Source organism: Sceloporus undulatus, chromosome 9, assembly GCF_019175285.1.
Source record: "Sceloporus undulatus isolate JIND9_A2432 ecotype Alabama chromosome 9, SceUnd_v1.1, whole genome shotgun sequence".
NCBI classification, from domain to species: Eukaryota; Metazoa; Chordata; class Lepidosauria; order Squamata; family Phrynosomatidae; genus Sceloporus; species Sceloporus undulatus.
Genome location: NC_056530.1, coordinates 28,943,737 through 28,949,373, shown reverse-complemented (window position 1 = coordinate 28,949,373; position 5,637 = coordinate 28,943,737).

Genomic DNA, 5,637 nt, shown 5'->3' with positions numbered 1-5,637 from the left:
GTTCTGGGAGGGGGAAGGACTCCCGTTTTAGTGTCAGTGGGGCGCTTTTCCGCTTTGCATGCTGGGAGTTGGAGTTCTGGGAGGGGAAATGGACTCCCGTTTAGTGTCACGTGGGGGCACTTTTCCCGCTTTGCATGCTGGGAGTTGGAGTTCTGGGAGGGGAATGGACTCCCGTTGTTGTCACGTGGGGGCGCTGTTCCCGCTTTGCTGCTGGGATTTGGTGTTCTGGGAGGGGAAAGACTCCCGTTTAGTGTCATGTGGGGGGGCGCTTTTCCCGCTTTGCATGCTGGGAGTTGGAGTTCTGGGAGTGGGAATGGACTCCCGTTTAGTGTCACGTGGGGGGCCCTTTCCCGCTTTGCATGCTGGGAGATTGGAGTTCTGGGGGGGGAATGGACTCCCGTTTAGTGTCACGTGGGGACGCTTTTCCGCTTGCTTTCCATGCTGGGATTTGGAGTTCTGGGCGGGGGGGAAGAACTCCCGTTTAGTGTCATGTGGGGCGCTTTTCCCGCTTTGCATGCTGGGAGTGGAGTTCTGGGGAGTGGAATGGACTCCCGTTTAGTGTCACGTGGGGGGGCCCTTTCCCGCTTTGCATGCTGGGAGTTGGAGTTCTGGGGATGGGGAAATGGACTCCCGTTTATGTCACGTGGGGCGCTTTCCCGCTTTGCATGCTGGGAGTTGGAGTTCTGGAGGGGAAATGGACTCCCGTTAGTTGTCACGTGGGGGGCGCTTTCCCGCTTTGCATGCTGGGAGTTGGAGTTCTGGGAGGGGAAATGGACTCCCGTTTAGTGTCACGTGGGGGGCGGCTTTTCCCGCTTTGCTCTGCTGGGGATGGAGTTCTGAGCTGGGAGGGGGAAAGGACTCCCGTTTAGTGTCACGTGGGGGGCGCTTTTCCCGCTTTGCATGCTGGGAGATTGGAGTTCTGGGGAGGGAATGACTCCCGTTTAGTGTCACGTGGGGCCTTTTCCCCTTTGCATGCTGGGAGTTGGAGTCTGGAGGGGGGGGAAAGGACTCCCGTTTAGTGTCACGTGGGGCGCTTTTCCCGCTTTGCATGCTGGGAGGTTGGAGTTCTGGGGGGAAATGGACTCCCGTTTAGTGTCACGTGGGGGCGCTTTCCCGCTTTGCATTGCTGGGAGTTGGAGTTCTGGGAGTGGGAAAGGACTCCCGTTTAGTGTCACGTGGGGGCGCTTTCCCGCTTTCCATGCTGGGAGTTGGAGTTCTGGGAGGGGGAAAGGACTCCCGTTTAGTGTCACGTGGGGGCGCTTTTCCCGCTTTGCATGCTGGGAGATGGAGTTCGGGGAGTGGAAAGGGACTCCCGTTGTGTCCCGGGGGGCGCTTTTCCCGCTTTGTGATGGGAGATGGAGTTCTGGGGAGTGGGAAAGGACTCCCGTTTTAGTGTCACGTGGGGCGCTTTTCCCGCTTTGCATGCTGTGGGTTGGAGTTCTGGGAGGGGGAAAGGACTCCCGTTTAGTGTCACCGTTGGGGCGCTTTTCCGCTTTTGCATGCTGGGAGTTGGAGTTCTGGGAGGGGGAAAGGACTCCCGTTTAGTGTCACGTGGGGCGCTTTTCCCGCTTGCATGCTGGGAGTTGGAGTTCTGGGGGGGGAGGACTCCCGTTAGTGTCACGTGGGGGCGCTTTTCCCGCTTTGCATGCTGGAGTTGGAGTTCTGGGAGGGAAGGACTCCCGTTTAGTGTCACGTGGGGGCGCTTTTCCCGCTTTGCATGCTGGGAGTTGGAGTTCTGGGAGGGGGAAGGACTCCGTTTGTGTCACGTGGGGCGCTTTTCCCGCTTTGATGCTGGAGTTGGAGTTCTGGGAGGGAGAAAGGACTCCCGTTTAGTGTCACGTGGGGAGCTTTTCCCGCTTTGCATGCTGGGAGTTGGAGTTCTGGGAGGGAAAGGACTCCGTTTAGTGTCACGTGGGGGCGCTTTTCCCGCTTTGCCTGCTGGGAGTGGAGTTCTGGGAGGGGGAAAGGACTCCCGTTTAGTGTCACGTGGGGGCGCTTTTCCCGCTTTGCATGCTGGGAGTTGGAGTTCTGGGAGGGGGAAAGGACTCCCGTTTAGTGTCACGTGGGGCGCTTTTCCCGCTTTGCATGCTGGGAGTGGTCTTTCTGGAGGGGAAAGGACTCCCGTTTATGTCACGCTGGGGGCACTTTTCCGCTTTGCATGCTGGGAGTTGGAGTTCTGGAGGGGAAATGGACTCCCGTTTAGTGTCACGTGGGGACGCTGTCCCGCTTTGCATGCTGGGATTGGAGTTCTGGGAGGGGGAAGGAAAGAACTCCCGGTTTGTGTCATGTGGGGGGCGCTTTTCCCGCTTTGCATGCTGGGAGTGTGAGTTCTGGGAGTGGGCATGGACTCCCGTTTTTTAGTGTCACTGGGGGCCTTTTCCCGCTTTTGCATGCTGGGAGTTGGAGTTCTGGGAGGGGGAATGGACTCCCGTTTAGGTTCACGTGGGGACGCTTTTCCCGCTTTGCATGCTGGGATTTGGAGTTCTGGGAGGGGAAGGAATCCGTTTCGTGTCATGTGGGGGGCGCTTTTCCCGCTTTGCATGCTGGGGTTGGAGTTCTAGGGGTGAATGGACTCCGTTTAGTGTCCCGTGGGGGCCTTTTCCCGCTTTGCATGCTGGGAGTGGAGTTCTGGGGTGGGAAGGACTCCCGTTTAGTGTCACGTGGGGCGCTTTTCCCGCTTTGCCTGCTGGAGTTGGGTTCTGGGAGGGGAAATGGATCCCGTTTAGTGTCACGTGGGGCGCTTTTCCGCTTTGCATGCTGGGAGTTGGTTCTGGGTGAGGGGGAAAGGACTCCCGTTTAGTGTCACGTGGGGGCGCTTTCCCCGCTTTCCATGCTGGGAGTTGGAGTTCTGGGAGGGGGAAAGGACTCCCGTTTAGTGTCACGTGGGGCGCTTTTCCCGCTTTGCATGCTGGGAGATGGAGTTCTGGGAGTGGGAAAGGACTCCCGTTAGTGTCACGTGTGGGCGCTTTTCCCGTTTGCCGCTTGGAGTTGGAGTTCTGGGAGGGGGAAGGACTCCCGTTTGTGTCACTGGGGGGCGCTTTTCCCGCTTTGCATGCTGGGAGTTGGAGTTCTGGGAGGGGGAAGACTCCCGTTTAGTGTCACGTGGGGCGCTTTTCCCGCTTTGCATGCTGGGAGTTGGAGTTCTGGGAGGGGAAAGGACTCCCGTTTAGTGTCACGTGGGCGCTTTTCCCGCTTTGCATGCTGGGGAGTTGGAGATCTGGGAGGGGGAAAGAACTCCCGTTAGTGTCATGTGGGGGGCGCTTTTCCCGCTTTGCATGCTGGGAGTGGAGTTCTGGGACGTGGGAATGGACTCCCGTTTAGTGTCACGTGGGGGCCCTTTTCCCGCTTTGCATGCTGGGAGTTGGAGTTTCTGGGAGGGGGAAAGGACTCCCGTTTAGTGTCACGTGGGGCGCTTTTCCCGCTTTGCCGCTGGGAGTTGGAGTCTGGGAGTGGGGAATGGACTCCCGTTTAGTGTCAGTGGGGGCGCTTTTCCCGCTTTGCATGCTGGGAGTTGGAGTTTGGGAGGGGGAATGGACTCCGTTTAGTGTCACGTGGGGGCACTTTTCCCGTTTGCATGCTGGAGCGTTGGAGTTCTTGGGAGGGGGAATGGACTTCCCGTTTAGTGTCACGTTGGGGACGCTTTTCCCGCTTTGCATGGCTGGGATTTGGAGTTCTGGGAGGGGGAAAGAACTCCGTTTTAGTGTTCATGTGTGGGGCGCTTTTCCGCTTTGCATGCTGGGAGTTGGAGTTCTGGGGTGGGAATGACTCCCGTTTAGTGTTAGTGTACGTGGGGGCGCTTTTCCCGCTTTGCATGCTGGGGTTGGAGTTCTGGGTGGGGGTAATGGATGCCATTTTGTGTCCGTGGGGGGCGCTTTTCCCGCTTGCATGCTGGGAGTGGAGTTTGGGGTTGTAGAGGACTCCTGTTTTCTGTCACGTGGGGGCGCTTTCCCAGGCATGTCAAAGCGGGGAAAGGGAAAAGCGCCCCCCACGTGACACTAAACAAAAATCCTTTCCCACTCCCAGAACTGCAACTCCCATCATGTAGGGTTGCCATAAGTCAAGACCTCCAAACCGGGACAAAGGTAGGACAAATGTAGGGCAACATTCTCAAATGGAGGACATGCGAACAAATTGAGGTTTTTTTTAAAAAATCTTAATATAAATGCATGTTTTTAGGCATGATCAAAATGGAGGACATTTTGGCATTATTCCTAGACAGATGGCAGAAATGGACTTGCCCTCGGGTTCAACTCTACTTCTCAGAAGCGTGTACTTGGTCAAGGGACTGTGGTTTTTCTTCTCTGCGCATGAGTTTGTAAAAATCATAGCAAGTTACATTGGCCGTGCCTCAGAGGCTTCTTGATATCAATATCACCACCATCATCATCACTATAATTGTCCAAGAAAGGCAGACTTGTTAGCATTCAAAGCGCCATAAAGAATGACAAGAATACTGACGCGTTAGACATTTAAAAGATGAGACGTTTAGACTCCCAGTGAAACAGGAACGATTGATGGCCTTTTTTCCCCCCTCACTGTAACCTGGAAAGTAGTAATGCCTTTTGCAAGGCATATCTACCAAGTGGGCTGGCAATAGCTCTGAGTGGCAGGTGTCCTGAAGACCTGCTCTCTAGGCTGAGCCAGGCAGGGAAGCAAGAGGTGACACAGCCACAGGGAGGGGGAGGGAGGGAGGGGTGGAGCTCTCCAGGGCCTCGCTGGGGGGGGGGGTCCAGGGGGCGGGGCACTGGGGTGGGACTGTTTGGCCCCGCCCCAAACTGGGAAAGTCCCCCCCCAGGCCGGGATATGGCAAACTAGAATTGCCCAACTGCACCATGATCCGCATCCAGAAATAATCAGTTGGCACCCCACATTAATGGCCATGGCTGTGATTCTGGGAATTGTTATTATTATTATTATATTATTAAAATTCCAAAAATCCTTGAGCCATGGCCATTAATGTGGTGTCTATTATTCTATATACTCCGCTTCTCCATTAAGATCGAGGCAGCTAACAACATTAAAACATTAAAATACCATGAAATACCGTGTCTCAGAAACCCACCCACCCACCCACCATAGCCAATTAATTATAATGATAACCTGTAACAATAAGATGATTAAAAAGGGCAAGACAGGGTAGTCAATGGGGGCGACTGGGATGCTAATAACTAAATGAGAACAAAGCCATCTTCCTCTGCTAATGTAGAATTGTGATTAGAATAAGATGCATGATGTCCCTGTTTGAACTATCTCACCAAATGTGCTCTTCTTCCGACCGCAGGGCTTCCCACAGCTAAGCACTGAGGAAGATGGAGGAAAAGGTTTCATTTTAGGGACATTTCTCTGAGCAAAAGCATATTCCTCAAAGCAAACATTTTCTATAATATGCAGAGATACCTATATTGAGGATATCTTCTGTATTTGTACTATTATGTGAATCTGACAAGTAATATTTCTCAGCCATTTCACCCATCTTGAAACTGGCTCCCCTGTTTCAGCTGAGGAACAAAGCAAAATACATTGGGGAGCAGCCAACATTTTATTCACCCCCCCCCCCCAAAAAAAAACACCCCTGTTTGAAGCACTTTTTGAAGTTCCAAATATCTAGTGCCTTAAAAGTGACTGCCTCCTTCTTCT